Source organism: Ceratotherium simum, chromosome 9 (genome assembly GCF_057802395.1).
Source record: "Ceratotherium simum simum isolate JZ-2026a chromosome 9, ASM5780239v1, whole genome shotgun sequence".
Lineage (NCBI taxonomy): Eukaryota > Metazoa > Chordata > Mammalia > Perissodactyla > Rhinocerotidae > Ceratotherium > Ceratotherium simum.
Window position 1 is genome coordinate 76,742,443 of NC_141908.1, and position 19,341 is coordinate 76,761,783.

At 37.3% G+C, this 19,341-nt stretch overlaps 1 pseudogene; it reads right to left on the reverse strand.

Moving 5' to 3' along the window:
* LOC147916347 (shugoshin 2-like) overlaps positions 1-19,341 on the reverse strand; it is a 33,837-nt pseudogene that overhangs the window by 9,932 nt on the left and 4,564 nt on the right.

Here is a 19,341-nt window from a genome sequence, read left to right on the forward strand (position 1 = left end):
ACAAAAAACTTATATACAGCATACACAAAGAACTCCTCCAAATCTGTAAAAAAATGATAGACAACCCAATAGAAAGAAAATAAACATATAAGCAGATGCTTAATTTCATTAGTCATCAGACTAATTTCATTAGTCAAATTAAAATTAAAACCTCAATGTAATACCACTACACACACCCCAAGATGGCTAAAACGAAAAAGACAGGCAACACCAAGTGCTGTTGAGGATATGGAACAACAGGAATTCTCATGTACTCCTGCTAGGAATGTAAATTGGTATAACCCCTTTAGGAAACTATTTGGCAGTTTCTCCTAGAGCCAAATATATGTAAATCCAGTAATTCTACTCCTAGGTATATACTCAACAGAAATGTGTACATACATTAATCAAAAGGCATATACATGGCAGCACTATTTGTAATAGACCAAAACTAGAAAAAAAACTAAATGTTCACCATCAGAGGGATGAATAATTGTGGTATAATCATACAATGGAATACTATGCAGCAATGAGAATGACTGATCTACAACTACATATGACAATGGGAATGAATCTCACAGACACAATGCTGAGCAAAAGAAGCCAGAGACAAAAGTCATACATGCTAAACAATATAATTCTATGAAGTTCAAAACTAAGTAATCTATTAGATTAACCTAGAAGTCAGGATAATATTTATCTTTGGGTGGGTGGTGAGTAGAGACTAGAAAGAGGCACAAGGTGGTATCTGAGGTCCCGGTCATATTCTGTTTCTTGATCTGGGTATTCGTTATACAACAGTGTTCTCTTTGTGAAAATTCACCATGCTCTAAAGCACTTTTCTAATACATATATTATACTTCAAACAAAAATTTACTTAAAAAATACAATAAAATTGTTTGGAAGGCAGGTGGACATTTGATTTGTATGACATTGGTATGAAACAATGCGTGCATAATGACAGCCAAAATATTCTTGAAAAAGATCTAAGTAAAAGATTAGAAGACAACAAAGTGTACTATTTTAAAACTACAGCAGTTAAAATGTACTGGTGGAGTGTGGTGCTAGTGCAGCATAATAGGCAAAACAATGGAACAAACTAGAAAGAATACAAAGTGACACAGTAGATTTAAGACAAGAATTTTTTACTATGGTACAGATGGCATTTCAATATACAAGTGCATTTGCTTGTCCACTTGAATAAAAGCATTAAATCTATAAATTATAGAAAAGAAATACACTGTCTAAAAGAGACAAGAGAATTTTGGTCAATACTATTAACTCATTAAGTCATTTTACCTCTCGGGACCTCAGTGACTGTCTTTAAAAGGACAGGTTTGAAATAGGGTGTTTACTATGACTTACAATCAAATTAACCAAGAAATGGGAATTTGGGTCAGGAGAAAGCAATGATGAAAGTTCATTTTAAAGTCTGGAGCAGTATGCAAGATAATAAAGGTACAAACAGTTATCAGATTTACCCAGTAGAAAACAGTGAGGCCAGCGGTGACCCAGGGGAAAAGAAAGAAAAGAACTGAAGAGTTCTACTACATCTCCTACAGATGAACCTGATCACTGAATTGATGGGTAAGTGAACTTGGAGGCCTGGAGACACAGCCTGTAGCAAATACCACAAACCATCTCATTCCCACCTCAGGAGGCAACTACAGGGTGATGAAACGCAAACAACGCATAACACACACACACTGACTGTGTTATATGAAAATCTAAATACGGGGGCTGGCCTAGCGGTTTAGTTCACGCACTCCTCTTCAGCAGCCTAGGGTTCGCCGGTGTGGATCCTCAGCACGGCCCTACACACCACTCTTCAAGCCATGCTCAGGCAGCATCCCACCTAGAGCAGCTAGAAGACATACATCTACAACATACAACTATTTACTGGGGCTTTGGGAAGAAAAAAGGAGCAAAATTGGCAACAGATGTTAGCTAAGGGCCAATCTTCTACAAAAAAAAAAAATCTAAATACTTTGAACCACTGTAATTCAAACCTGCATTACGAAAGATCCACTTGTGCCTCCTTCTTCTCTAGAGTCTATAGCAAAACTGAAGAATATTTCAAAGTTTAAAACTGAATTCCATTAGCGTATGTGTTCAATTACTTTTACCAGCACAATGTTAACAAGTATTTCATTATTTATTTTTAAACATTTTTCTATGTTTAAAGGAAGCAGACCAAATAAAAACTATTTAAAGTCCAATTCAGGCAGAAGTGTGCAAGTGGATATTTAACCAAGTTTTGAAGCAATTACCTTGCAAATGGAAGACGCATCAACTTGCACTGTTTACTAACCCGTTTCTTCTTGCTAGCTGGCAGTAGGAATGAACTCTGATGGAACTATTTTTGAAAAGAACAAAGAAAATGAAAAGGAACAAAATTTCTAATCTCATTATATCATGTTTGTTATTAAAATACCAAGGACACCAATAGTAATAGAACAATTCTTTCATTAGCTTTCAATAGCTGAATGAGAACAATACAATGATAAGGTTAAACATACTTCATCCTTAATCATGCCACCTAAAGATAATCACTACTAACTATACCACTACTAAAAATCACTACTAATATTATCAAACTTTCTTGTATGCATAGGAATAAATACACATGTGTATACCCGCACATATACAATATCTCTACATACACGTGCAACACACTCACTCTACGTACATATTCTATAATACACTATTGGATTTCATAATACATATTTTTAAATGACCTTTTAAAAGTCAAAGTCTGGGTGATTTTAATATATTCTTTAAATTTTTGCTTATCTATATTTCCTAAATTTTCTGACATTTTCTGAACACGTTTTAATTATTTAATAAAAGCCATAAAATTAGGCAACATGCAACCGTGTTTTCCTATTACAGCACTAACCTGTAATAGAAACAGGGGTATGGCCAAATTGACAAGCTGATTTTAAAATTCATATGGAAATGCAAAGGACCTAGAATAGCTAAAACAAATTTGAAAAGGAAGAACAAAGTTGGAGGGATATGGTAATTGAAATAGTATAGTATTAGCACAAAGACAGACAAAAAGAACAATGAAATAGAAGAGAGTCCAGAAACAGACCCACACATATGTGGTCAACTAATTTTTGATAAAGGTGCAAAGCCAAATGGAGAGCCTAGACTTCCACTCACCAAGCTATAACAAGGCAACTCTCTTCCAAACCAGGGGTACCATCAGAGAAGGCCAAGGGGAGAGCTGGGACAGCATCCCCCCACCCGGTAATGTCAGTGGAGAACACGTGGGGACTCTGGATTCCATCCTCACTCGCTAATATCAAGGAGTCCCTCTCCCTCTCCTCTAAGGTGGTGACAGACGACGTCTAGTAGAGAGCCAGGATTTTCACCACTCTTCAGTGGTAGTAACCTTCCCCTGCTTCATTACTCCCCTCATCCTTGTGTCCCTGGAGGCCGTAAAAGTAATGAGGCACCACTCCTGTCCCAGCCAGGGTGGTGTCAGCCTGAACTCCCAGCCCCACCCATCAGTTAGGAGACACCCCTCGCCCCCAGGGTGTCACAGAGGCTGAGTGGGGAACTTAAACTTTGACCCCTCACTTGGCAGTAGGTGGCTCTTCCCTTTACCACCACATGGTGTCAGAGGAAGCCTGCTAAAAGAGAAGGTTTAAATAAGATCCAGAGTCTCAGAATAAAATCCCTAAAAGTCTAAGATTTAATCAAAAAAACTCATCATATCAACAATTAGGAAAATCTAAATTTCGATGTGAAAAGACAATCAACAACCACCAACACCAAGAGGACACAGACGCTGGAATTCTCTAACAAGGATTTTAAAGCAACGATCATTAAAACGCTTCAATAAGCAATTACTAAATGCTTAAAACAAATGAAAAAATAGAAAGTCTCAGCAAAGAAATAGATGTAAAGAGGAACCAAATGGAACCTTAGAACTGAAAAATACAATAAGCAAAATAAATTAAAAACTCAATGAACTCAACAGCAAAATGGAGAGGACAGAGGGAAAAAATCTGTGAACTTGAAGACAGAGCAATAAAGCTCGCATCTAAGCAACAGAGAAGAGACTGACAAAAAATTAACAGCAGGCCAGGGATTCGTGGGACTATAACAAAGATACACCATTCATGTCATCAGAGTCCCAGACGGAGAGAAGAAGGAGAACAGGGCTGAAAAAGTTTTAGGGAAATAATGGCTGAAAATGACCCAAACTTGGCAAAAGAAATCAACCTGCATATTCAAGCTGAGTGAACTTCAAAAAGGATAAACCCAAAGAAATCCATGCCTAGACACATCATAGCCAAATTTCTCAAAACTAAAGACAAAGACAAAAATCTTGAGAGCATTGAGAGAGACGTGACACCTCACCTACAGAGTTAAGAAAGAATAAAAAATAAATAAGCATCTGGCTCAAAGTGAGAAAAGTAACAATAAAATAAAACACAGAAAAGCACAAGAAAGGACTTCCTACTAAAGATAAAAGCAAAATTAGTAAGTTGAAACACCAAAATAGTAGAACACAAAATTAAATCCAAAAGATGATGCTTTTAAAAGAACAAAAAAAAAAAAATAGAAAAACCACAACCACCTAGTGGGGTTTGGGGGACAACAAAACAGAGAAAAGCCCAAATATATGAAATTAGTCTACTGGGGGAATATACAACAGAGACAAAATTAAAAGAATAACAAACTACCTGGGTCAACTCTGTGCAAATCAGTTTGAAAACACGAATGAGACAGATAATTTTCTAAGGAAATATAATTTAATAAAACTGACCAAGAAAGAGAAAAAGAAATTTTCCTAAGCAAACCAATACACACAGAAGAAATAAAGTTAACAAAGAGCTACCATTCCCACCAAGAAAGACCCAAGTCTAGATGGTTTCACAGAAGAATTCTACCAAACCTTAAAGAAAAAATAATTCTAACACTATCATTCTTCCAGAGCATAGGGAAAGGAAAACATCCAAATTCTTTTTATGAGTTTAATATATATAAAGTTTTTATCAATGCCTAAAGACTGTACAAAAAGAAAACTTCAAAGAAACCTCACTTATGAATAACAATAGAAAATTCCCGAACAAAATACTGCCCAAAAGAATTCAGTAGCACATTAAAAGAATAAGTCATTTCTGAGGTTTATCTTAGAAATCCAAAATTAGGAAAGCTACTAAAATAAATCCTCATATAAACATACCTAAAAAGAAAGACCACATGATCATCACCGCAGGTGCTAGAAAGGTATCTTACATTATTTATCATTATTTTTTATTCAAAAAGCTCAATAACAGAAGTATTACAGGATAAACATACCTAATCCTTAAGAAAAAACCACAAGCATCATTCTTAATGGGGAAACACTATTCCACATTTTCTGAGTATTTATCACATTCTACTATGTTCCAGATATTGCTATGGTATAGACAAAAATCCTGTACTCAAGAAGCTTACATTCTGGGAGGATGAACAATTAAGAAGTATAATTGTACGTTATATAGTGTCAAGCTAAAGAGAACAATTACAGCAGGGAAGCAGAACACGAATCCTTCGGCAGGGGAGGGGAAGGATCCAGGTTTATACAGGGTCACCAGGGAAGGCTTCACTGAAGTGACTTCTGAGTGACGCTTTGAAGGAAGTCAGGGAACTGGCCACATGAAGGAAGAATGAGTCCAAAGGCCCTGAGGGGGCAGCGTGTCTGTGTGTGAGGGAGTGGGAGGAGGCCTGTGCACAGAAGATGTTCAAGAGCAGGAGGGCGAGTAGCAGATGAGGGGAGAGACAGAGCAGAGTTTCAGGTTCAGATAACACCAGGCAGTAGACGTGATGGGAAGCCACTGGAGGGTTTTAAGCAGAGACTAACCTTTCAACGGGATCACTGGCTGCCATGCTGAGAAGAGAATACAGGGGGCAAGAGCAGAAGCAAGAAGCCCCAGCTGGGATGCTACTGCAACAATTCAGAGAAGAGATCATGGTGGCTCGGATATGGGTGGTGACAGTGAGGGTTGTGAGAAGTGACAGAATTCTGGACTGATTTTTAAGGTGGCACCAAAAGAATTTTCTAAAGGATCAGATACGGGGTGTGAGGAAAAGATAGGAAAATAGAGTTGTAATTGCCTGAGATGAAGACCCCAAAAGGAGCTGTTTTGGTGGCAAACGTGAAATTTGAGATGCCCCTTAGACATCCAAATAGAAATGCCAAGTAGGTAGCTGGATATGTCTAGTCTGGAGTTCAGAGGAGATGACCAGGCTGGAGACGCAAATCTGGGAGTCATCAGTATTTAACAGCAATTAAAACCACAAGACTGGATGAAATCATTTAGGGAACTAGTGTAGATAGAAGAGTAAAGTCCAAAAACTGAGTCCTGGGGTGCCCTAAATTTAGGTGTCGGGAAAATAAAGAGGAACCAGCAAACAGACCAAAAAGGAACAGTCAGAAAGGTAGGAAGAAACTCAGGAGAGTGTGGTATCCTAAGTCACGCGAAGATCAACACAAAGACCACAAATATCCGGAGTTCTGGCAACAGTGGAGGTCAATTTTCAGAAGAGTGGTTTTCACAGGGTGGTGGTGAACACCCAATGGGTGCAGTTTCCAGAGAAACTGGAGACTGGGAACCGTTCTCTCAAAGAGTTGCGCTATAAAGCTGAGAGAAAAATGAGATAGCGTAGCTGGGGTGAGGGGTGTGAGTGGAGCAAGAGGCTTTATTTTTGTCTGTCTTTCTTTCTTTCTTTTTAAGATGGGAGATAACATTTTTGCATCCTGATAGGAATAATACAGAAGGGAGGAAAAACATTAATAATGCAACAGGAAAAAGCAGTCTACACAAGGTCAAGCCAACAGCAAAACAACCTTACTCTGTGAAAGGCATCCTGAGGAGCAGATGAAAGGTGTCTCCCCGTCCTCTAACACGTCCTGCAGCTCTAGACCGTTCTCCTTTCGCTCCAGTACGCCTTCTCCTGGAATAGCCTGATCCACCAAATCCTAGTGAAATAAAGGACCCAAGGGCTTTTTTAAAAAACAGCTTTATTGAGCTGTAGTTCACATACCATGCACTTCATCCATTTAAAGTTACATTGAATAACTTTCAGTGGTTTTTAGTATATTCTTGGACATGGGCACCATCTCCACAGTCAATTTTAGAACATTTCTTCACCTCAAAAGGAAACCCCATGCCCTTTGGCTATCATCCCCATACCCCCAGCCCTAGGCAACCATCCACCTACTTCCTCTCTCTAGATTTCCCTGTTCCAGACATTTCATATGAATGGAATCATATAATATGTGTGTTTGCAACAGCCTTCTTTCACTTCACATAATGTTTTCAAGATTCATCCATACTGTAGCATGTATCAGTATTTCATTCCTTTTTATGACTGAATAATATTCTAATGTATAGATATACCACCTTTTGTTATCTATTTGTGTGTTGGTGGACGTGTGGTTGTTTCCACCTTTTGGCTATTATGAGTAATGCTGCTGCAAACATTCATTTGCAAGTGTTTGTGTGTACATTTCTTTCTTTTCTCTTGAGTATATTGCTTGTTGTGGAATTACTGCATCCAATGGTAACTCAACATTTCATCATTTCGGGAACTGCTAGACAGTTTTCCAAAGCTGCTACAGCATTTTACATCCCCACCAATGGGGTGTGAGGGTTCTGATTTCTCCATATCCTCCCCAACATACTACTTCTTATTTGACTTTTTGATGATGCTAGCCATACCAGTGGGTGTGAAGTGGTATCTTATTATGGTTTTGATTTTCATTTCCCTGATGACTGGTGATGTTGAGCATCTTTTCATGTGCTCATTGGCCATTTGTATATCTTCTTTGAAGAAATATCTATTCAGATCCTTTGCCCTTTTTTCAATTGGGTTGTCTTTTAATTGTTGAGTTGTAGGTTAAACTGCATGTTGGACTAATTTTAGACTTACCAAAAAGTTGTAAAAATAGTTCAGAGGTTGCTCATATGCTCATCACCCAGCTTTCCCTAATTTTAACGTCTTACATACCCACAGTACAAAGATGAAAACTAGAAAATTAGCATTGGTGAGATACTGTTAACTAAACTATAGGCTTCCACTAACATCCCTCGCTGTTTTAGAATCCTATCCAGGATCCCACTTTGCATTGAGTTCTTGTTTTCCTTAGTCTCCTCTAGCCTGTGATGGTTCTTCATATTTGCTAACTAGGTTATAGCATTTAGATACAGTTCTTTTTGTCGAAGGTTAGTTCTTTTCTTACCAACCCCTTCAACATAGTTATGTTATTCATTTGTAATTCAGTTAGGTATATTTGTTGTTGTATTCCATTTTCTTCTCCCGCATCTTGGTAGGTTTTCTTGTTTACTTTGGGGTTATGTGAAACATTTTTCTTGGAAACAAGTCAGAGCTATACAAAATGGTATATGCAGAGAAGTGTCAACTACTTTCATCCTGCTACACTGTTCCCATCACCTCTTATCCTGTTTTCACCCATCTCCTGTGGATAACCAATTTCTTTAGTTTCTGGTTTATCCTTCCTGTATTTCTTTTGCACAAATAAGCAGATATATGTTTATCCCCCTTTTTGTACATAAAGGTAGCATACTGTAGCTACTCTGTTGGGCTTTGCTTTTTTTCATTTAACAGTATGTTCTGGAAATCACTTCATATCAGTTCCCAAAAAATTCATCCATATTTTCTTCTAGTATTTTTATATTTTTATTTCTTATATATATCCCTAGTCTCAGAATTTTTTTCTAGTGTGTGATGCTAGATATGGATGTAATTTTATCATTTTCCTAATGGGAAAGACTACCTTTGGGTAGTCTTTTATTATAGCTATCCCAGAACCATTTATTTATTTAAAGATGCATCTTTATCCCAAAGATTTGAGATGTCAACCATGTCATATTCTAAATTTCTATATGTACTTTTAGGCGGTCTAATGCTGGACTTTTTATTCTATTGCTGTCATCTGCTTGTCTAGTGTTGAGGCTTTATAACATGTTTTAACATCTGGTAGGGCTGGTACCCTCTTATAGTTTTTCAGTGTTTTCCTGACTGTTCTTAAATGTTTGTTTTTCTACATGAACTTTAGTGTTGACTTGTCTAGATCAGGGTTTTTCAGACTTGGCACTATTGAAATTCTGGTCTATGTATTTCTTGTTGTGAGAGGCTATTCTGTGCCTTGTAGGATATTTACCAGTATCCCTCTCGTCCCCCCACTAGATGTCAGCAGCATCTGTCCATTTATAACAATCAAAAATGTCTCTAAATGTTGCAAAATGTCACCTGGGTGGCAAAATTGTTCTCAGTTGAAAACTAGTGCTCTGGCTTTTCAGTATTTTTGCTGGGATTGATTGAATTTATATGTTAATTAGGGAGAGCTAACATCTTTGTATTGAGTTGTGCTATGCAAGAACAGGAGATATCTTTCTATTTATTTAAGTCTTCTTTTGTATCTTTTAGAAGTGTTTAAAAATTTCTCTCAGAGGTTTTACACATTTCTTGTTAAATTTATTTGTAGGGATTAGTCTTTGTTGCTGTTGTAAATGGATATGTAAATGGGACGTGTAAATCATATCCAGTGTTTATTGTTTGTGGATATGAAAGCTGTTGAATTCTGTGTAAGTTTATAACTTACTACTTAACTGCATTCTTTTATTCTCTAACTCATTTTTTTCTCTGGCATTTTCCAGGTATACTATGATATCATCTGAAAATAGAGATAGTTTTACTTCTTTACCCATTCATGTCTCTTACTGATTTCCCTTTTGTAATTGCATTGGGTAATATCTCAAGTACAGTGTTAAATAGTACCAGGAATAGTGGGCATTCTTGCCTTGTTCCTGATTTCAGTGGAAATACCTCTATTGTCTCCCCATTAAACAAGATACTGGCTTTAGGATTAAGATATGTATATACAATTTATCATATTAAGAAAATGTCGCTCAATGTCTATTGGGTGTTTTAATCATGAATGAGTGTTGAATTTTGTCAAAGGTTTTTCAGCATCTATGAAAAAATCATATGTTTTACTGCCTTAGATTTATTAACATGGTGTACCATTATAGGTTTTCTAGTATTGAACCAACCTTGCATTCCTCAAATAAATCTCATTTGGTTAAAGTGTATGTTTTTCATAATATGGTGTTGGATTTGTTTGCTAAAATATTTTGTTTACAATTTTTGTGTCAATATGCATAATTGATATGGATCTATAGTTTTCCTTGTTTGAACTGTCTTTCTCTTGCTTAGATATCAGTATTATACTTGCTTCATTAGGAGAATCAAGAAGTTCTCCTCTCTTTACAATGCTGTGAAATAGTTTATAGAATGTTGGGACTATCTGGTCTCTGAAGGTTTGGTAGGTTTCCCCTCTGAAACCATCTGGACCAGGTGCTTTTTTTGTGGAGTAGTTTCTTACTAACTTTGTCTATTTCTCTTGTGACAATTGGTGTGTTTAAGTATTCTCAGTCTGATAGGGTTAGTTTTGGTTATTTGCATTTCAATAGGAAATTATCCATTTCTTCAAGGGGTTTTCAAATTTATTTGCATAAGTCTCCAAAAGTATCTCTTAAAATTAGACCTGTAAATGAATTTTAAATATCTTTTCTTTCAGTGATTATTTCTCCTTTGTCATTTTTTTATACATATTTGTGCTGTTTCTTTTTTTCTTGATCAACTTAGGTGATGGTTTGTCTATTTTAACTTTTTCAAAAAATTAGGACTTTGATTTATTGTTAGATCTATTATTTTTCTGTTCTCTATTTCACTAATTCCTGTTATGTTTATTTCCTTCTTTGTGGTTCCTTTTGATTTACTTAGTTCCTTTTCTAGTTTTTAGAGTTGGGAATTCAATTTATTATTTTATTCTTTCACTTATATGAATAAAAGTGTTTACTGAAATTAATTTTCCTGTGAGCAATGCTTTGGATACATCTCATAAATTCTGACATGTAATGTTTTTATTGTCATTATTTTTTAATTTCTCCTTTTGCTCAAGAGTTATGTAATAAGAGATTTTTCAATTTCCAGGTAGATGGACCTTTCTGTTTTTTGTTTTTGTTTGTAAATTCTAGTTTTATTGCATTGTGGTCAGAGATTGCTTTTTGTAGTAGTTTTACTTTATGGAAGTTACTGGTGTTGTCTTTGTGACCTAATATATGATTAGCTTTTGAAACTATGCTGTGAGCACTTAAGAAGAATATGTACTCTCTATTATCAGAGTGTAGAGTTCCATAGATACTCATAAGATTTACCCTATTGATTATGTTGTTTAGATCTTCTATCTGCTGCCTATTTTATGTCTACTTTATGTGTCTTATACTGAGAGTAGTATATTAAAATCTCCTATTATTATGTTCCTATCTGTCTGCATGCATCTCCTGTATTTGCTTCATAAAGGTAGTTGCTCTCCTATTTGGTACATAAATATCATAATTACTATATATTCATTATGGATTAGGGCTTTTACTATTAACAGTGTGCCCTTTGTAATATTCAGTGCTTTAGGACTTAAGAGATAAAGAATTAAAAATATATTTGTATTACCTTCCTGATAACTCCTGCCACTCCTGTCCTCAATGCCTATGATGATCACTCTGTAGTAGCAGTTTCCTCTCATTGGGGCCTATCAGAAGCCGTGATATACCTGCTGCATGGCATTCCCAATCCATAAAGAAAGGGGGAAAATGGTAGCTAGGTTATCAAAACTCTTAGTATTTATACTGAATGTACATTGTGATTTTTCTTTTTAAAAATTTGCCAACTAAACTGTTCACCAAATAATCTGCATGCCCAGTAGATCTAAACTAAAATAGAGTACTATTTTATTACAGCGTGTTGCTATATTTAGTTTAGAATAGGTAGCTCTTTTGAAAGAGTTAAATAAATTCTATCTAATTACCCAAAGCAATGGTATCATATTGGCTCTGGAGAGGGGTGCAGAGAAGAGTAAGAGACCTACTCACTGTCTAACCATTTATACATTTTAAATTGGCATCATGTGTATCTATCTCATCCAAAAACCATAAATAATGTAAAGAATACCTACAACTCCGCTTCTTGCAACATGAAATACTAGGTGCATGGATCAACCCTCTTCCTGGAAAAATAAAATAAAATTACTGGGTGAAATATTTAAAACAACAAACCTTGAATGCATCTATTAGCTGATGGAGAAGTAAGAAAGCTCAGATCAGAGACTGAATGAGTACAGGAAGCCAGAGAGTTAGATGGAGCCTGAAACTGGCTGTTTGCCTGAAGGCGTTTGCCTAACTGGGTGAACCTAAGCATTGATCCACAGCCATGTGGGGCTGGGAACAGAAGGCAGATCCTAGGGTTTAGCTAAAAGGAAGAGTCTAGTAGTAAACCTCGTTCAATAAAGTTGAGCTACTCTTTCAGTAGAAGAGCAAACTAAAAATAACCTTCCCACCAGCTTTTTCAGCCCCAGGAGATAACTCTGGTTCTGAATTGAGGAGGAAAAAAAAATCTTCTAAGAATTCGTAACCAAAAACAAACCCTCATGCACCGCACCTGGAACTCACAATATCTGGAAGTCACAAAAAACATCAAGCCGAGGATTGAGTATTAGTCCGTGGTATTAACGGTATTAATTTGTATTAGTCCATGAGTCCTTGTAGCACCTCCTGTTGTCTGTCAGAAGGAAATGCAAATATTTTCTAGGGGAGACTTTCTTCATCTCAGTCCTCAACGTATTTTCCACAGATACAGTTCCAAAGGAAGTGAACAGCTAGCTCACAGTAAAGAAAAGTACTACACACACAAGGGGACAAGGGACCTGCAGAAGCAACCGATAGCGGAATAAGACATAGAATATAAAACAAGTATCTTTAATGTGTCAATAAAGGAGAGGCTTGAAAATGAGTAAAGGTGATGAGTGAAAAAAGTGAGTTACAGAGAAGCACCTAGAGAATGCTTCCAGTGACACAGATGTCAGACCTAGATGAGAACAGACACCGTCCTCTTCAGGAGTGTAACACATCGATGGTAGAAACCCTAAGGAAAAAGCAAGGGAGTGGTGAACACACTTCAGGATGGTGTTACTTCTTGGGAGACGAGAGGGTGTGGTCAGAAAGGGGCACACTGGAGGCTGCTGAGGTGTGGCAATATTTTATGCCTTTACCTGGGTGGTAGGTGCATCAGCATTTATTTGGTTGCTTTTAAATTGTACATTTTCATATATTCTTATATGTGTGCTAAGGTTCATGATAGAAAAGAAATATGTAGTAAACACGTAATGTATAAAATCTGTTAGTTAATTTTTCTTAAACCTTATTGATAATTCCCACTACCATAGAGTATTTCAAATATATGGCAAAGCTTGTGGTTTGAGGAAACTGCTTTCTACTGATATGAGGCAGCAATTTTCTTCTTCATCCTTCACAGCAAAAGCATTAGTTTTGGGTTGTTATTATTGTTAATCTTCCCTTTTTCTCGACTTCGCAGGAAGATGAGAAGATAAGGCGAATTTATGGCTTCTGATTTTTCTGAATTCTCAACCATAACCTGTCAAAACAGAGCTATAACTAGGACCAAGAAGATGAAATGCATTTTGAAAAGTTTTAGGGTTGTTTTCATTTTCTGCCTTATCATGGAGTGTTGATTATCCATTCTTATGTTTAGATATATGCGCATAAAATAGCTGTTTTGTAATATTAAACTTTTAAAGTCATTTTGTTCATCCTGTAACTTATCTTCCTCTCATTTAAGTTTCTTTCAACCTGACAGCTCCTAACTAAACAATAACTGTTAACCTTTTAACCAAATAAAATGTATTATAAATACTTCCGCATTGGTTTTCTCGTTGTATACCAAACTATCTTGTTTTGTTTTGTTTTTAAACCTGCAGTATATGTGAACATCTCAGAGATTTTAAAAGTACCTCCTGCCCCAGCCGGTTTTCTCTCACCCTTCATTCCTCTACTTGCTGAATTACGTGTAATCTGACAATTTGGCTGAGGGGCTTAGCCTTTCAGGCTCTTTTCAATTTGGTTTTATAACTTTATTTTAAAGACCATCTACTATTCCAGTCATGAAGAGTAATAAATCCTATTCATATCTGAGATCAATGAACGTAGCTCACTGTATTCAAATGACTAGACAAATTCTGCCTGAATGGGAAAGCTTTCTTAGACATTATCTGACAACTAAAAGGGTGCCCAGAAATCTGCATTTTTAACAAACATTTCAGATACTTTGGGGCGGATTATCCTAGGAGCAGACTTTGAGAAACTGCTGTAGGAGTAGAGAGTCCCGCAGAACTTACTCATAGGACCAGCAGCCTGGGTGGAATGGAGGCCAGAGGCTTTGTTACAGGCACACGTGCACAGTGGCTGGGAGCTTGGCGCCCTGACAGCCTCTGCTCCCTTTCCTGCACTCCTGTTACTGTCAGCCTGTGGGCTTCCTGGAGCCATCATTCTCTGGTATTTTTGTTCCCATTGCTTATTTCTAATTTTTTCTCCTTTCTGTGAGATTTGTCTTTTCTTTTTTCCTTTCCCAGGCAAATTATTTTTCATTTTATGCAGTCAAATTTATCAACGATTTGTTTTTTTAGCAGAATTTTGTCACATTAAGAAACAATTTTCCCATTCCCAGATTATCAAGACAAGTACCCATGATTTCATTTTGTTTTGACATTTAAATTTCTGATTCATGTGGATTTTGTTCTATTGTATGGGGTGAGGTATGAATGCAATTTTGACCTTTTTCCAAATGACTCTCCATTAATTCAAAAATTCATGTTTTTCACTATTGATTTGAAATGCCACCTTTTGTATGGTGTATTTCCATGTGCACTTAAATTTATTTCTCCACTTTCTCTTCTCTTCTACTGGTCTGTGTGTCTTTTATGCCATACTACCATACTCTTTACATTATAGGGACTTTAGGAAAGTTACTAAGTTTTCCTCACAGAGATTTTACACATTTCTTGTTAAATTTATGCCTTGGTATTTTATCTTTTTCTTGGTAATATTAATAGGATCTTCTCTTTCATTCTCTCTTCTAATTGATTATTGTTTGCATACATGAAGATTACTGATTTCTGTATGTTAATTACTAAACTCTGCTATTGTTTGTAGTATTTTCTAGATATATCTCCTGAAAACTTGGCTATCTTTGCCTTTTTTTTCCCCCAATTCAGATGCCGATCATTGCTCTCTCTTGTCTAATCCCATGGCTGCTACCTTAAGTAAAGTGTTCAATCGTAGTAGGTATCCTTGTCCTCTTCCTGATTTCCATGGGACTGCCTCTGGTTTTACCCCACTTAGTAAGATGCTGGGTTTGAGCTGGTTATGTATATTTACAATCACATTAAAGTATTATCTATCAATTATTATTGAGTGCTTTTTACAAAATTCCTGAACGAGTGTTGAATTTTGTCAAGTGACTTTGGCGTTGATGGAGATTGTCTTACTTATTGTATTTATTTTATAAATTGTTAGCCACGTACTAGAGAACTGGACAAGAACTGAAAAGGCCAAAGGGCCCCATGGAATATCATCAAGGAAGTCACCAGGAGAGCGCCCACCACCTCCGGGGCTGAGGGAACAGAGGAGAGCATGGAGTTCCTGAAGTTCAAGGCTTGGAGGAAGAGGTCCAGGGCTCGGGTGAGGGAGTACACCTGGCTGGTGCTGTTTCCCTGAAGGGCTGTGAGAAAACTGGTCTGAGTGTGGAGGCGCTGTCGACTGGAGCCAACTGTTGCCGCTGAAGTCAGTCGTTCCTGCCAGGACAAACCGTTTCTGTGGAGGTGCCACAGGAACAGGAAGCAAACAGCAAGGGGGAAATTTCACCTTTCTGCTTCCAGTTTGCCTCTATCACCTTCTAACGCCAGAGACTAAAAAGGAGCCTGGCAAAGGAGATATGTGGTTTGCCAAGGCCGGGCCCCAACAAAGTAAAATAGAGCAGTGTGGATTTGAAGCTGAGACACAATCGCATAATAATCAGCACAGAAATGGTACATGATTATTCTCCTTAGATATATTAATGTGATGAACTATGTTCATTAATTTGCTGACACTGAAACACTCCTGTTTCCATGGACTAAACCCACTTTCTAATGTGTGCTAGCTGTCGTCTCTCAGCTCTAAGCCCACCTCTCTATACCTTGCTGTGTGATGCTGGAACTCCAGAAATCACATTGCTGCTTTCCCCGCTGACTCTCTTTTAGCTTCTGTCACTAGGGGGTGATAGAAGGAGATGGAAAACCAGAATGAGGGAAAAGGCACTTGCTCCTTCCTGTTTGCTTGCTTTCCTGTCAGCGTCAGCTCAGCCGAGTTGCTTCCCAAGCAGCAGCAGCTGGTTCCAGTCACCAGGTGGTTAGCACTCCTAGAACCAGCTTCATTATGCCCCCTGGGAGGTACCAGCACTGCTTGGGCTGTGTCCCCTCCCAGGCCTCAGGCCTAGCTCCTCAGGGAGCCTCCTTCGGCCTCCTGAGGTGCCAGCACCATCCTGGGCACATGCAGCCCTTTGAGATCTGAGTCCCAACTCTGGGAAGCCCCTTTCCTAGCGCCTGAGGTATTAACAGCTGCTGAGCGGTGCCCTCCCCGCAGAGGTCTCCTCCAAGCTTCAGGTTCTAATAATCCCAGCCTCTTCCTTCTTTTACCCCAGCTGGTGCCTGTGCATTGGTGGAGAGAAGGCAAAATGATACAACCTTTACAGAGGAGATTTTGACACTATCCAGCAAAGTTACGTACACGTATAAAATAATCCCACCCAGCAATCCCACTTTTAGGAAACTATACCAAAAACTCTCTTGAAAAAATACAAAAATTTCACTATGGCATGGTTTCTAATAGCGAAAAAGAAAAGAAAAGAAAGGAACAATGTAAGAAACCATCAATAGGGCACAACTAACTTGAAAGCCACCTGAAATGGATGAAAATAGCTATCAACTTGGTGACGAACAGAGATGCTTGACTTTAGAAAAAGTATTTGAATTTGTATCTTTATGAGGGTGTACTCTAAGGAGAAAAAGAACTGTAAAAGATCTTAAACTTTCATTCACTTGTCTTATTGCTGCCATAATATTGGTTTGGCTTTTTTGAAATAGATCTAAGGGCAGATTAAAGCAATTATGTTAAGGTTTTAGAACCAAGATTTTTGACATGAGAGAAAAATTATAAAATCCAACAAGGTTAAAAAAAACTCTACAATCTTAAATGTTAATTAGAAAGATTAGTGTGCACAGCCAATATCATCCTCAATGGTGAAGAACTGAAAGCTATCCCTCTAAGAACAGGAACCAGACAAGGATGCCCACTCTCACCACTCCTATTTAACATAGCACTGGAAGTCCTAGCCAGAGCAATCAGGCAAGAGAAAGAAATAAAAGGGATCCAAATTGGAAAGGAAGAAGTGAAACTGTCACTATTTGCAGATGACATGATTTTATATATAGAAAACCCTAAAGAATCCACCAGAAAACTTTTAGAAGTAATAAACGAATACGGTAAAGTTGCAGGATACAAAATCAACATACAAAAATCAGTTGCATATCTATACACTAACAACGAAGTAGCAGAAAGAGAAATTAAGAATACAATCCCATTTACAATTGCAACAAAAAGAATAAAATACCTAGGAATAAACTTAACCAAAGAGGTGAAAGAGCTGTACATGGAAAACTATAAAACATTGCTGAAAGAAATTGAAGAAGACACAAAGAAATGGAAAGATATTCCGTGCTCTTGGATTGGAAGAATTAACATAGTTAAGATGTCCATACTTCCTAAAGCCATCTATAGATTCAATGCAATCCCTATCAAAGTTCCAACAACATTTTTCACAGAAATAGAACAAAGAATCCTAAAATTTATTTGGAACAACAAAAGACCCCGAATAGCTAAAGGAATCCTGAGAAAAAAGAACAAAGCTGGAGGTATCACACTCCCTGATTTCAAAATATACTACAAAGCTATGGTAACCAAAACAGCATGGTACTGGCACAAAAACAGACACACAGATCAATGGAATAGAATCGAAAGCCCAGAAATAAACCCACACATCTATGGACAGCTAATCTTTGACAAAGGAGCCAAGAACATACAATGCAGAAAAGAAAGTCTCTTCACCAAATGGTGTTGGGAAAACTGGATAGCCACATGCAAAAAAATGAAAGTAGACCCTTACCTTACACCATACACAAAAGTTAACTCCAAATGGATTAAAGACTTGAATGTAAGACCTGAAGCTATGAAACTTCTGGAAGAAAACATAGGCAGTATGCTCTTCGACATCGGTCTTAGCAACATATTTTCAAGCACCATGTCTGACCAGGCAAGAGAAACAATAGAAAAAATAAACAAATGGGACTACATCAAACTAAAAATCTTCTGCACAGCAAAGGAAACCATCAACAAAACGAAAAGACAACCTAACAACTGGAAGAAGATATTTGCAAACCATACATCTGATAAGGGGTTAATCTCTAAAATATATAAATAACTCATGCATCTCAACAACAAAAAAACTAACAACCCAATTAAAAAATGGGCAAAAGACCTGAACAGACATTTCTCCAAAGAAGATATACAGATGACCAACAGACACATGAAAAGATGTTCAAAATCATTAACTCTCAGGGAAATGCAAATCAAAACTACAATGAGATATCACCTCACGCCCGTCAGAATGGCTATAATTAACAAGACAGGAAACAACATGTGTTGGAGAGGATGTGGAGAGAAGGGAACTCTCATACACTGCTGGTGGGAGTGCAAACTGGTGCAGCCACTATGGAAAACAGTATGGAGATTCCTCAAAAAATCTAGGCTAGAACTACCACATGATCCAGCTCTTCCACTGCTGGGTATTTATCCAAAGAACCTGAAAACACCAATGCATAAAGATACATGCACCCTGTGTTCATTGCAGCGTTATTCACAACAGCCAAGACTTGGAAGCAACCTAGGTGCCCATCAAAGGACAAATGGATAAAGAAGATGTGGTATATATACACAATGGAATACTACTCAGCCATAAGAAACGATGAAATCCAGCCATTTGTGACAACATGGATGGACATTGAGGGTATTATGCAAAGTGAAATAAGTCAGAGGGAGAAGGTCAAATACCGTATGATTTCCTTCATTAAGTAGTAGATAATAACAACAACAAACAAACACATAGAGACAGAGATTGGATTGGTGGTTACCAGAGGGGAAGGGGGGAGGGAGGAGGGGAAAAGGGATAATTAGGCACAGGTGTGTGGTGATGTGTTGTAATTAGTATTTGGGTGGTGAACATGATGTAATCTATGCAGAAATAGAAGTATAATGATGTACACCTGAAATTTATACAATGTTATAAACCAGTGTTACTGCAATAAACAAAAAATTAAAAAAAAAAAAGGAA